The sequence below is a fragment of the Pseudorca crassidens genome, chromosome 3 (genome assembly GCF_039906515.1).
Source record: "Pseudorca crassidens isolate mPseCra1 chromosome 3, mPseCra1.hap1, whole genome shotgun sequence".
NCBI lineage: Eukaryota > Metazoa > Chordata > Mammalia > Artiodactyla > Delphinidae > Pseudorca > Pseudorca crassidens.
The window spans coordinates 150,549,146-150,564,421 of record NC_090298.1 but is presented as its reverse complement, the minus strand read 5'-3'; the positions used below and the strand labels follow the sequence as shown (position 1 = coordinate 150,564,421).

General features: G+C 38.9%; 1 long non-coding RNA gene across 1 annotated transcript in view; it reads left to right on the top strand.

Moving 5' to 3' along the window:
• Positions 1–15,276, top strand: part of LOC137220891 (uncharacterized) — a 347,504-nt gene that overhangs the window by 82,799 nt on the left and 249,429 nt on the right. The window contains exon 2 of the long non-coding RNA XR_010941829.1: positions 9,957–10,026. This is a non-coding gene — a long non-coding RNA (uncharacterized lncRNA). The remainder of the gene's footprint in view (positions 1–9,956; positions 10,027–15,276) is intronic.

Below are 15,276 nucleotides of genomic sequence, written 5' to 3'. Positions count from 1 at the left end.
AAGATATATACATTTCTAGGTGGAGTCAAGATGGCGGTGTGGGAAGATGCAGAGTTCGCATCTCCCCACAACTAGGGCACCTGCTGGATGCTGGTGGGGGACCTTGATGCCCAAGGAGATGGGAGGAACCCCCAAGTGAACCAGTAGGACATGGGGGCACTGAGGGGGGACGAGAAGTGGAGGACAGGACCGGTGCCCCTGAGGGGTTCTCATGCCTGGAGGGACCCTCAGGGGCTCGGATCAGGGGGGAGCATGCCCAGAATTTCCCCTGCCCAATCGGCTGGGGATGTCTGCCTGGCTCTCGGGGCTGGGTCCTACACCCTCAGAGGCCACCTCCAGGCCACGTTGGTCCTGGGGGCATAGGAGGGAGGCCTGGGGAGGATAGGAGAGGCAGGCAGGAGGGGCCTTCCAGGACCAGAGGGGTAGGAGAAGGAGCAGAGGGTGTTTGCCCCACCCACTTGGGCCCAGGAAGCCTGCTGGGCTCCCAGGCTGGGTGCCCCACCCTCCAAAGCCCCCTCCAGGTTACGTGGGTCCTGGGAGCATAAGAGGGAGGCCAAGGGGAGAACTAGAGAGGCAGGCAGAGGGGTCCTCCAGGACAGGAGGAGCAGGAGTGGAGGGTGTTTTCCCCACACACTGAGCCTGCTGGGCTCCCAGGTGGGTCCCCTGCTCTCTGAGACCAGAGGTGGGAGGCACGCCTGGGCTTCTTCTGTTCCGTTGAGCCTAAACCCCACCCCCCCACGCACCCCAGGGCCTTTTCCAGCCCTGTGGGTCCTAAGCACAGGCCCCGCCTACTGCCCAAACCCTGCCCCTGCTTAGGCCCCGCTCTCTGCAACCAAGGCCTTTTCCACTTTGTTTTTCTTCTCTTTTTTATTATTGTGGTACTGTTTTACCTCCCAGTTGTCTCATCTATATTTTTATATTATTTCTAAGATATCTGTTAGTTTCCTAGTCTAATTTTATTTTTTACTTTGTTATTGTACTCTTTTTTTTTTTTTTTTTGCCACCCCACGCAACTTGTGGGATATTGGTTCATGAGCTGGGGGTTGGGCTGAAGCTCCTGTGGTGGGAGCTCCAAGTCCGAACCACAGTGTTAACAGAGAACCTCAGACCCCAGGGAGTATTCATTGGAGTGAGGTCTCCCAGAGGTCCTCATCTCGGCAACAAGACCCAGCACTACCCAACAGCCTACAAACTCCAGTGTTGGAAGCCTCAGGCCAAACAACCAGTAAAACAGGAACACAATCCCACTCATCCAAAAAAAAAGGACGGAAAATAATGTCACAGACGAAGGAGCAAGGGAAAAACTGACAAGACCAAATAAATGAAGAGGAAATAGGCAATCTACCTGAACAAGAATTCAGAGTAATGATAGTAAAGATGGTCAAGAACCTCGGAAATAGAATGGAGGCACAGATTGAGAAAATACAAGAAATGTTTAACAAAGATCTAGAAGTATTAAAGAACAAACAAGATGAACAGCACAATAACTGAAATGACACTAGAGGGACTCGATAACAGAATAACTGAGGGAGAAGAATGAATAAGTGAGCTGGAAGATAAAATGGTGGAAATAACTGCCAAGGAGCAGAGTAAAGAAAGAAGAATGAAAAGAATCGAAGACAACCTCAGAGACCTTTGGGACAGCACTAAATGCACCAACATTCAAATTATAGGGGTCCCAGAGAAGAAGACAAAAAGGAAGGGTCTAAGAAAATACTGGAAAAGATTATAGTGGAAAACTTCCCTAGCATGGGAAACGAAATAGTCACCCAAGTCCAGGAAGCACGGAGAGTCCCATACAGGAAAAACCCAAGGAGAAACACACCAAGACACATATTAATCAAACTAACAAAAATTAAATTCAATGAAAAAATATTTAAAGCAGCAAGGGAAAAACAAAAAATAACATACAAAAGAATCTCCATAAAGTTATCAGCTGATTTTCCAGCAGAAACTCTGCAAGCCGGAAGGGAGTGGCAGGATGTAATTAAAGTGATGAAAGAGACAAACCTACAACCAAGATTACTCTACCCAGCAAGGATCTCATTCAGATTTGATGGAGAAATCAAAAACTTTTCAGACAAGCAAAAGCTAAGAGAATTCAGTACCACCAAATCAGCTTTACAACAAATGCTAAAGAAACTTCTCTAGGTGGGAAACACAAGAGAAGAACAAGACCCCCAAAAACAAACCCCCCCAAATTAAGAAAATGGTAATAGGAACATACATATAGATAGTAATCTTGAATGTAAATGGATTAAATACCCCAACCAAAAGACACAGACTGGCTGAATGGATGCAAAAAGAAGACCCATATATATGCTGTCTACAAGAGACCCACTTCAGACCTAGAGACACATACAGACTGAAAGTGAAGGGATGGAGAAAGATATTCCATGCAAATGGAAATCAAAAGAAAGCTGGAATAGCAATACTCGTATCAGATAAAATAGACTTTAAAATGAAGACTGTTACAAGAGATACGGAAGGGCACTACATAATGATCAAAGGATCAGTCCAAGAAGAAGATACAACAATTATAAATGTTTATGCACCCAACATAGGAGCACTCATTACATAAGGCAAATGCTAACAACCATGAAAGGGGAAATTGACAGTAACACAATAATAGTAGGGGACTTTAACACCCCACTTACACCAATGGAGAGATCATCCAAACAGGAAATAAATAAGGAAACACAAGCTTTAAATGACAGACCAGATAGATTTAATTGATATTTATAGAACATTCCACCTGAAAGTGGCAGAATACAGTTTCTTCTCAAGTACACATGGAACATTCTCTAGGATAGATTACATCTTGCATCACAAATCAAGCCTCAGAAAGTTTAAGAAAATTGAAATTGTATCAAGCATCTTTTCTGACCACAACGCTATGAGACTGGAAATCAATTACAGGAAAAAAAAAAACTGTAAAAGTCACAAATACATGGAGGCTAAACAGTGTGCTACTAAATAACCGAGAGATCACTGAAGAAATCAAAGAAGAAATTTAAAAAATACATGGAAACAGATGAAACAGATGACAACAAAAACACAACAACCCAAAACCTGTGGGACAGAGCAAAAGCAATTCTAACAGGGAAGTTTATAGCAATTCAACCTCACCTCAAGAAACAAGAAAAATATCAAATAAACAATCTAACCCTACAGCTAAAGCAACTAGAGAAAGAAAAACAAAGAAAACCCAAAATCAGTAGAAGGAAAGAAATAATAAAGATCTGAGCAGAAATAAATGAAATAGAAACTAAGAAAACAGTAGCAAATACCAATAAAACTAAAAGCTGGTTCTTTGAGAAGATAAACAAAATGGATAAACCCTTAGCCAGACTCATCAAGAAAAAAAGGGAGAGGACGCAAATCAATAAAATTAGAAATGAAAAAGGAGAAAGCACAACTGACACTGCAGAAATACAAAGGATTATAAGAGCCTACTACAAACAGCTGTATGCCAATAAAATGGGCAACCACGAAGAAATGGACAAATTCTTAGAAAGGTACAATTTTCCAAGACTGAACCAGGAAGAATTAGAAAGTATAAACAGACCTATCACAAGTAATGAAATTGAAACGGTAATTTAAAATCTTCCAACAAAGAAAAGTCCAGGACCAGATGGCTTCACAGGAATTCTATCAAACATTTAGAGAAGAGCTAATGCCAGTCCTTTTCAAACTCTTCCAAAAAATTGCAGATAGAGGAACACTCCCAGATTCATTCTATGAAGCCACCATCACCCTGATACCAAAACCAGAGAAAGATACCACACACACAAAAATTATAGACCAATATCACTGATGAACATAGATGCCAAAATCCTGAACAAGATACTAGCAAACAGAATCCAACACCGTATTGAAAGGATCCAACACCATGATCAAATGGGATTTATCCCAGGGATGCAAGGATGCTTCAATATGTGCAAATCAATCAGTGTGATACACCACATTAACAAATTAAGGAATAAAAATCATATGATCATCTCAATATATGCAGAAAAAACTTGACAAAATTCAACATCTATTTATGATAAAAACTCTGAAGAAAATGGGCATAGAGGGAGACTACCTCAACATAATAAAGGCCGTATATGACAAACCCACATCAAGCATCATACTGAATGCTGAAAAACTGAAAGCATCTCCACTAAGGTCAGGAACAAGACAAGGATGTCCACTCTTGCCACTCTTCTTCAACATAGTTGTGGAAGTCCTAGCCATGGCAATCAGAGAAGAAAAAGAAATGAAAGGAATACAGGTTGGAAAAGAAGAAGTAAAACTGTTGCTGGTTGCAGATGATATGATACTATACATAGAAAATCCTAAAGATGCCACCAGAAAATTACTAGAACTAATCAATGAATTTGGTAAGGTTGCAGGATACCAAATTAATGCACAGAAATCTCTTGCATTCCTATACACTAACAACGAAAGATCAGAAAGAGAAATTAAGGAAACAATCCCATTTACCATCAGAACGAAAAGAATGAAATACCTAGGAATAAACCTACCTAAGGAGGCGAAAGATTTGTATTCAGAAAAATATAAAACACTGAAGGAAGAAATCTAAAATGACATAAACATCTGGAGAAATATACCATGTTCTTGGAATGAAAGAATCAATATTGTGAAAATGACTATACTACCCAAAGCAATCTACACATTCAATGCAATCCCTATCAAACTACCAATGGCATTCTTCACAGAATTAGAACAAAAATTTTTGCAATTTGTATGGAAACACAAAAGACCCTGAATAGCCAAAGGAATCTTGAGAAAGAACAACGGAGCTTGAGGAATCAGGGTCCCTAACTTCAAACTATACTACAAAGCTACAGTAATCAAGACAGTATGGTACTGGCACAAAAACAGAAATATAGATCAGTGGAGCAGGATAGAAAGCCCAGAGTTAAACCCACGTACATATGGTCAACTAATCTATGACAAAGGAGGCAAGGATATATAATGGAGAAAAGACAGCCTCTTCAATAAGTGGTGCTGGGAAAACTGGACAGGTACATGTAAAAGAATGAAACTAGGACACTCCCTAACACCATACACAAAAATAGATTCAAAATGGACTAGAGACCTAAATATAAGACTGGACACTATAAAACTCTTAGAGGAAAACATAGGAAAAATGCTCTTTGACATAAACCACAGCAGGATCTTTTTTGACCAACCTCCTAGAGTAATGAAAATAAAAGCAAAAATAAATGGGACCTAATTAAACTTAAAAGCTTTTGTACAGCAAAGGAAACCATAAGCAAGATAAAAAGACAACCCGCAGAATGGGAGAAAATATTTGCAAATGAAACATCGGACAAAGGATTAATCTCCAAAATATACAAACAGCTCATACAACTCAATATCAAAAAAACAAACAATCCCATTAAAAAATGGGTGGAAGACCTAAATAGACATTTCACCAAAGAAGACGTACTGATGGCCAAGAGGCACATGAAAAGATGCTCAACATCACTAATTATTGGAGAAATGCAAATCAGTATTACAATGAGGTATCACCTCACACTGGTCAGAATGGCCATTATCAAAAAATCTAGAAACAGTAAATGCTGGAAAGGGTGTGGTGAACAGGGAACCCTCCTGCACTGTTGGTGGGACTGTAAATTGATACAAGCACTATGGAGAACAGTATGGAGGTTCCTTAAAAAATTAAAAGTAGAACTCCCATATGACCCAGCAATCCCACTGCTGGGCATATACCCTGAGAAAACCATAATTCAAAAAGAGTCATGTACCACAATGTTCATTGCAGCACTGTTTACAATAGCCAGGACATGGAAGCAACCTAAGTGTCCATCGACAGATGAGTGGATTAAGAAGATGTGGCACATGTGTACAATGGAATATTACTCAGCCATGTAAAGAAACGAAATTGAGTTATTTGTAGTGAGGTGGATAGACCTAGAGACTGTCATACAGAGTGAAGTAAGTCAGAAAGAGAAAAACAAATACCGTACGCTAACACATATATATGGAATAAAAAAAAAATAATGGTACTGATGAACCTAGTGGCAGGGCAGGAATAAAGATGTAGACATAGAGAATGGACTTGAGGACATGGGGTCGGGGGAGAAGCTGGGGCGAAGTTAGTGTAGCATCGACATATATACACTACCAAATGTAAAATATCTAGTGGGAAGCAGCAGCATAGCACAGGGAGATCAGCTCGGTGTTTTGTGACCACCTAGAGGGGTGGGAGGGAGGCCTAAGAGGGAGGGGATATGGGGATATATGTATGCATATGGCCGATTCACTGTTGTACAACAGAAACACAGTATTGTGAACCAATTATACTCCAATAAAGATCTATTTTTAAAAAGTTATATACATTTTGACCTTGATAAAATATAAAAATTCAATGCAAAACAAAACAAAACAACTTACACCTGAAACCTGAAACTCCTACAGTATAAAATTATTAACTGCAGGTATCTGTATTATACAACCACTGACAGCACTTGGGGGATTTTGTTTCTGTTTGTCAACTCACAACCTCCCAAGAAATTTATTGGTTCCAACAAAGATGGTTGTCGAGTCCCAGTGTTCATCTTAACTCCTCAGTCTGTTTTCTAACCCTGTCCCTGCAATCTAGGTTTGCCACCAGCAAGAGCAGGTGCCTTGGCTTTGTCAGTGTGACAGCTCCCATCCCCACTAAGCTTCTTAGCATTTCACTTGTATTGTTGTGAAAATCCACCGCCTCCAATTTCTCCCTTTCTTACCCTTTGTATCTTAACGCCAGTGATGTTCTGTTTTTATAAGTGTCAGTGAATTCATTGGGACTTCCAAAGCCTCAATTCTAGTCATACGTTTTGGGGAAAATTGGTGACAATGCTTATTGCTCCTCTTTTGCTAATTCTTTTCACATTGATGGAAGAATGTCTGGAAAAAGATAAACTAATACATTAAGATGAGCCAAATAAGAAATTTTAAAAACTTTTGCTTATATTAAAATAGGATTCAGTAAATAGACTGTTAATTTACCACCATAAGAACAACGCTTTCTTGAGTTTCCACAACTTCATGCCTCACTAAGAGCTTTATATACATACACACACACACGTACACATACATATGTGTATATATATGTATATATATAAAATAATGTATTATATTATCATTATGCTGTGTGTGTGTGTGTGTTTATAATGTAATGCATTATGTTATCATCAGAATTTCCTTTTTGGTAAATAGGAACAATATCTGTCTCCCAGGGCTTTGCCACAGTACTGACATAATGCTTATTCAAAGAGCTTGGCACATGGGTAATACTCCAGTAGGTTACTATTGCTATGATTTTGATTTACTGTTGTTTCTCTCATTCTTACTTGATAGATGAGGAACCTGTTTCACAGAAATTAACTCCCTTCAAAAAGTTCACCTAATATGACAAGATTCAGATTTGAATCAAAGAGTGAAATCCTGGTTTCTGGAACCATTTCCCTTCCACCTTCCACCTAGGCATTTTGATTGTTTTACTTTTTGTTTTGTTTCAGTGAGTCAGTCATATGCCTTCTTAAGTTCTGTGCCTTATGCATGCTGTGTTTCTTTCTTTTTTACTTTTCTTTCTTCCCCAAATCTACTCGTTTTTTTTCCCTAGCACAGCTGACTGCTTCTGTCCAGTGCACCTCCTGCAAGGGCGGGGAATGGGGAATGAGGTTAGGAAATAGCCTGCGAAGCGTTCTCTTTTCACACCTTGCCTCATTTCTCACCCCTTCTACTTATTGTAGATCTCTGCATTGATTTTCTCTATCATATGTGTCAAAAAGTATGTCTTTTTATTTAAGTTGCAATTGTGGAGAACATACTGTCTTAGAATTCTCTCAAATACATGATACATATTTTTATTGTTATTTTCATGTATATCAGTAAAACTGGAAAATTAAATCCCATCGTCACAAGTGCCAGAGGACTTAGGGCCAGGACCTGGCTAAAGTGAATGAGGTGCCCAGGGTTCAAAATTTAAGGAGACCTGTCCTGTGAATGTCATGCAAGTGGAGAATCTCAGCACCTCTGAGCAAGGGCCTGCTTCCGATTTGCACCATAGCAGCTTCACTTGCTTCCCCTAAGCCCAGGCCCTAGAAGTATCTAGGCATTTTTTCTTAGAATCAGTTTCCTTAGATCATTCCTGGATTGAGAAGGAGGGCACTTTGTTACTTTGGCTTTTTCATAATAATGGGCTTAATTTACAGCCCTCTTGGAATTTGCTATGGCAGGATAACAAGTTTAAAATCAGACAGCATGCTACCAAAGGCCAGGTGTTCAAAGTATAATAAACACCTCCCTAAAGATTAGAAGATGAATATTTAACTAGATGACTCCATTTGATTTCCTTCATTCATTTTTTATTATTTCAGTGAAAACCTTCTTGATAGAAATTACATTGACAGGATTTTAATATTTTCTGGTAAATGAAACCTGTCATTCTTATGAGCTTATCTCTTGACAGTAGTATTTGGTAAACTCTGGTGGCCAGTGATTTTCTCCCTAAATTAAGACTAAAGGAATTCCTTGCACCTTGAACATCAAGAGTACAAAATTTGTCCTGAGAGGTTGATGATTATGAGGAAACCAGTTGTATTAATTAGATCCTGTTTGCAAAGAGCCTGATGATTTTTTATTTTTTAATAGGAAAACAAAATAACCTCATCCATGGAAGCTTTAAGTGATTAATTATTGTTATCTTCCTTTCAAAGGCAAGGAAAACTATCATGCCCATCAAAACAGTTTTATGCAGAGAGTTTCAGTTTCCTTCTTGAAAAACTAGGCCCAAGAAGCAAAGCTATCTAGAACTGACATTCATTAAACATTAGCGGTTAGGACGGTTACTTTGGAAATAGGGGCCAACATATCTGTCTTTTTCCCCTGGGTTTATTTTACGATTATAGTTCCAGAAATGTAGTGAGAAGCATTTTAGAGCTCCAGTGTCAGATTTTGCTAAGTATTTTCCAATGATCACAATTGACAATTTTCATTTGATTGCCTATCAGAACTCAGAGAAAAGTCCCAAAGTTATGCAAAAGCCTGATAAAATCATCAGGTTTCTCTACACTTGTGCATATCCCTAAATGCCGTCACCTTCATTTTCATGCTTACACTTGGAGAGGGCCCAAATGTAATTCTGTTGTTGCTATTGTTTCTAACTTGTGTTACCAACATTAGGGAGATTCACAAGTATGTTACTGTTGTTTGTTGTAAATTCTCTAAGATTCTCATGTAAGATTGAACGCAATATAAAGGCGTACTTGGGATATCGACACAAAATAAGGTGTCCTGTTTTGCAGCTTTCATAATGCTTGTTTCATTGCATTCCTTTGCTCTAGATTGAATTAAGTCTGAACCTAAGATAAATAATGACTTAATGATTATCTCTCTATAAATGATGAAATGTATTCAGTCACCCAATAGAGAGACAAATAAAGAGCTTGGGAGGAAAGCAAAACTATTAAAAGCTAGAGATGTGGTTTAAAAAAAAAAAATGTTTGTTTTTTTTAAGACATTTTTTTCTTTACTTTCCATATCATGTTTGTTAATGGTTATAGTGACAGGCATTGCATTTCAGAATCTGCTCAAATTCTCATGGAAGCAGCAACTGAGACAGAAGAAAACTGGCTCTATCGGGTTAATCTAGTATTTCCAAACTGAGTTTAGATCAAAAAAGAAACCCAAGATTTCCCAGTGAATCGGGATCTTGGTTTTATTAATGCAAAGCTCTTCCATCACCCACTCCGGCATGATGCTTCTGAAATGCAGAAACCTGTCAGTTCTGAGATAAACCTGTAATCCACATCTGTCCTTGGTAGTTAGGTGGGCAGATCTTTTTGGTGTGGATATTTCCTGTCACTTATTCTCAGCACTACCTTTGTGTCTGAGGTAAGCTGATAGCTTTAGTCGATGCTCTTCGTGTCTTCCAGATTCAACGAGGACATCCAGACGGCTCTGTATGGTGTTTTGAGAGCAGCCCCTGTTGAAGCTCTTCTCCAGGTAATCCCCTGGAATGACAGCACGTGTGTCATAAACCAAAAGCCCACTTCTGGGTTCATGCAATCAAAGCATCTGTGAATGCTTGTTCCTAAGTGAATATGCAAATCAGCAGTAGCCTCATTTGGTATTTTTCTTGTTCACAGTCAGGATTCTAACCTTTCTTGCTGCTCACGTATATGGGGGGGAAAAGGCATGCCAAGAGCTATTCCTCCCTCCTCCCAGGCTAAGTTAGTTATCCAGGGCCTCATTATGCTCTCAGTTTATCACTTACCATAATTCTCCTACTCCTTGATTTCATCTCTAGGCCAGGAGCTTCTTACTGATAAAGATGGTGCCTTAATCATTTTGTAACCCCCAGGGCCTGACATGTAGGTGCTTAAAGAAAGTTGGTTAAGTGAATGAACTGATAACAAAAAACTTGAAAAAAATTATACTGATATCCATACACATCATAAAGTCCACCGTCTATGCCTCCATCAAGTTTCGATTTTATATGTTTACATTTTTCATTGGTGTGGTCTTGCTTTCCAGCTAAGCAACCATCCTGACTTGGCTATTCTGTTAAACGCGCACATGACCATGTGCCCTTTTCATTTGTTGTATATATTATTACACCTTTGCACAGGAGAAAGAATGTTCATATTGGAGGGGAGACTTGACGTGTTCTAATGAGGCTGTCTCAGAGCTGGTGGTTCTCACCCTGAGAGTTCTTCCTGTTACCCAGTGTGTTTCAATCGAAGTGTTAGCCAGTTGGTGAATGAGATTTTGGAAAAGTTCCAAGCTGTAGTTCATTTTGTGCTTTTTCGAAGCTCAACTGTCTTTGCTGTCTTCATGGATGCCTTTTCTCTCTTTAGTACGTGGTTTGTTTTGCTTTTTTGAATATCTAACCTTATTTACAGTTTTCTTTCATAAAATAGAAACGTAATATAATATCGAGGCACATTACACTAGACTTGTTCAAAGGTTTTAAAAAGGCAATGAGATAACATATGTAACAACACTCTGAAAACTATAAAGAATCCTACAACTAAAAGGAATTTATCATTGTTTATTGTCATTCATTTTACTTTTTAAAAAACATGGGAATGTCTGACTTTTGAACCTGTGACAGGAGACAATTTTGTATTTTTTTTGTGGAGTTTTTGGTCTTTTTTGTTTTTCTTATAAGATGGCTTGTTTGTGTGTATGTATGTATGTGTGCTTTCTAGAGATTTCCAGGGTTTTTTCTTTCTTTTCATTTCTTTCACTTTGGTTTTGCTTTTTCATGCCTACAGAGAATAAACTTTATGATAAAGCTGATACTTCAACTCTAAAACTGACAAGTCTGTGGGATTTGGGGAGGAGGGGTTAGGAAAAAGAACAAGCTGAGGAAAAATTAAATAGTTCCCAAAGAGAGTTTTACTTACTGCAATATAATCCCAAAGGAAATTGCTATAATGTAAAAGACTTGGAATAAGAACTCTTGATATTAGGTACATGTAAGCTATGGTCAGAGGAGCTAAGAAATTTATGAGTTGCAGATCATCTCAGTTGCTGTGTTTGAAGACATTTCATTGGTGAATTCTGAAATGGAGTCCTCTGTTGGGTAGATACTTTGGCAGCCTCAGTAGTATTGATCCATTGAAGACAAAGAGGAAAGTGTTCTGATCGGTATGCTAAGAGTTTGCTTCCTGGGGAAGGTAGGCAGTCTTATGCTTCCTAACTTTTCATTGCAATTGCAAAGCCCACCTAGGAAGACAGAGGTTTGAATTATTAAACTGAGTTTTCTAGCCATGAAGCAGAATTTCCAATATTCTGCAAATTTTAAAACACATTGTTTGAAAATAAACATTTTCCCATCATGTTTAGAGACAGAATGAAAGATAATTCACTCGAGTGAGAAAAGTTAGCCATGATGCTAAAATTCAGTTGAATATATTAAAGGTGTAACTTGGGTTTTAGACACTTTTCTTAAGAATTGGTGATTTATAATTTGAACAGCTGGCCTGCTGTTTGACATTATGTCAATCCCAAAATAATCTGTGGGGAAAATTAATGTTGTTATTAATACTTTAAATCTTTTTGTCTAGATAAGCTGGTATAATAATAATTAAGCTTTCAACTCATATATGATTTTTTTTCCTTAAAACATCCTATTTTTGTGTTACGGCATAAATTAAATCTTTTTTTAAACAAAAGAATAAAGCATGGTATATAGCATGGGGGAATAAGCATTTCACTTCTTTCCTGGATGACAGTCTAGCTAGTAGCTAAGTAAGGGTGAGTGTTTTAGAGCAATACAGGCTTGAGATGAAATCTGTGTTGACCATTTTTCTAACTGTAAAATACTGCCCAGCCATTTAACATAGTCAGGTTATAGTTTCTTAACCTGTAAAGTGAGAAGTATAATAGAAACCATCTTTTGACCTTGTTATCATGATTAAATCAGGAAATAGATGGTAAACGGAGTAGTGTCTGGAACGCAATAGATACTTTAAATATGTTGGATGTCCATTTATTCCAGTAACTCTATGAAAGATACAGTGAAAAAAAGTAGAAATTTGTTTGACTCAAATACTGTGGGCTTCTGCTGAGTTCGTAAGATATATCCAAAGTAGAACCTTTTATTTGTGTGATGACAAGTCTGTAAATATATTTTGATCCCAATGTTCTTTGGATTTGTAGTGAGGCCTGGCAGTACATAAGTTCCAAGAGAAGTAGAAGTGTGACGAGGTCTTCTTTCTGCTTTGACTGAAGTGCTCATTAGTGCCTGCTAATGAGAAAAGCTTAGGTCAGAAGCCAAAAGAGTACTACTCTTTTGGTAAGAAATGGGAGAGGTCAAAAAGCCAAGGTCAAAAATCAGGGATCAGGGTGAAATCGTGACTGTGGATAACCTAGTGTCAAGAATCAGGTGGCCACAAGCAGAAGGTACACTCTCTGATGGGGAAAGGAAATGAACACAAATTGTCACAGTTGGAATGAATTAAAACAGTGTGTTCCTTGACATCAATCAGAATATCATTAGAAGAATGTCCTTTGTAGTTCCAGTAAAAAGTTAATCTGAAGCATGCACTTTTTTTTGATGCCAGATAACAGACAAATATTGCTTTCAAAGCAATATGCCTATATATAAATATGAAAATATTTGCCTGATGGAATGGGAATTAAGGATAGGATCATGTTACAAGTTATAGTTAGTATCAAAAGCACCTTTGTGAAGCTAGGTATTCTACTTGTGATGCCTTGTATGAACAAATGCCTCAGTTCATGTTTGGGTTTGATTTACTCATTTATTCATACATTTTTTACTTATTTTGTTTCTGTTAGATAACTTGATCATGCCATAATATTTTTCTGGCAAATGTTTCATTTTCACCTCAGTATGTTGACATGTTTGTTCTGCTTTCTTTCATTTATCCCTTGCAGCCAAAACAGAGACACTTTCTCTGTTTACAGAGCCATGTGATCACTGGTGATCAGGGTATATTTTCCTGCTATCATGCTTGCCCCTCTGCAGTGCAGTTCTTCTACATCAAACATTTGGAGTGATCCTTGTGAAATACATCATTCCCCTGCCTGAAACTCTTTATTCACTTCCCCTTGGTCTCAGAAGAAAATCTAACCTCTTCACCTGGACCTAAACAGCCCTGCATAACTTACTTAGCCCTCCAGCCCCCTGACACACCTCTCTCCTGCTCGCTCACCACTCTCCAGCCAATGTGAGCTGCTTCTTTTCCTGGAATATCCCAGCCCTTCTTCACCCTGAGAGTTCTATGTCTGGCATCTCTTTGTCTATGCCTCACCAGAGGGCACTTGTCCTCATCCTTCAGGTCTCAGTTCAAATATTACCTAATTAGAGAGGGCTTTTTTTTTTTTTTTTTTTTTTTTTACGGTACGCGGGCCTCTCACTGTTGTGGCCTCTCCCGTTGTGGAGCACAGGCTCCGGACGTGCAGGCTCAGCAGCCATGGCTCACGGGCCCAGCCGTTCCGCGGCATGTGGGATCTTCCTGGACCGGGGCACGAACCTGTGTCCCCTGCATCGGCAGGCGGACTCTCAATCACTGCGCCACCAGGGAAGCCCGAGAGGGCTTTTTTGACCAACATATGTTGTTCTGTCATCAATCCATTTATTATCGTTAGAGCATTTACACAATCTACCATTTTTGTTTATTGATTTAATTACATTACTGTGATCTCTTTTGACCCCGTTAACATATATATCCTTCATAAGATTAAAGACTTTTTCTGTCTTGATTGTGATTCTATCCCCTTTTATCTGTCTTGATTGTGATTCTATCCACTGGAACCAGGAAAAAAAAAAGTTTAGCAGTTGGTAGCTGCTCAATAATATTTTTTAACAAATAATACATCATAGCTTATGATCTTGTCACTGTCATAGTTCATGATCTTCCTTTGTGCTTTGAGTTACTCAATGTTTATTGAGGACTTAGCATATGAAAGGCACTTAGACTTTGGGGAACTACAGATTAGTAAAGACTCGTTTCCTTCCTTCTGTGATAGGGCTAACAAATAGGATGTTGCTTGCTTTGGTGAATTCCTGGATTGCTATGTGTAGAAATATTCTGGAGCTATGTCTCAACACAGTAAAGGATGCTAGCAGCACAGTATAGAGAAGAGGAAATACTCATGTCATAGATTGGCCATTCCTGATTAACAGAATCAGCACACTTTCAAAACACCTTTGTTATGGGAAAAAAGTGGCTTTTTTAAGTCCCTCTTACGTGCCATGTTACCTTTAGCCGTGGAACTTTTTTGCACAGGCTGAAATCACCCGACTCCTGTCCACCTCCTGCCCTTCTTCATGGCCCCTTTACCTAGTAGTCATGTTACATATCTCAGCAAAGAGCTCTCCTTCAGGGATTCATCCTCTGACTGCCTCTCTGCCTTCCGCTGACTAGGCTAATTCTTCTGCCGTACATTTTTCTGGCCCCCTGGACTTCTGTGTGTAGCACATAGCGTTGTCATTGTATGTGGATCAGTGTCCTTAGTAGATTAATGTCTGTCTCTCACACTGGACTGTGAACTCCATGAGGACAAGACTTTGTTTTGCTCACTATTTCCAATACCAGCCACCTGAGATTACCCTGTGTTTCCTTTGGAAACTCCCTGTTAATACAATATTATTGCTGATTCCAAAACACTGTATCTAATACGACATTTTTTTTTAACATCGCCCTTAATGATTTTGATACATTCTCACTGCTAGGGTTTTGTGCTTGTATCTAGAGATGATAATTTCATCAAGTATAC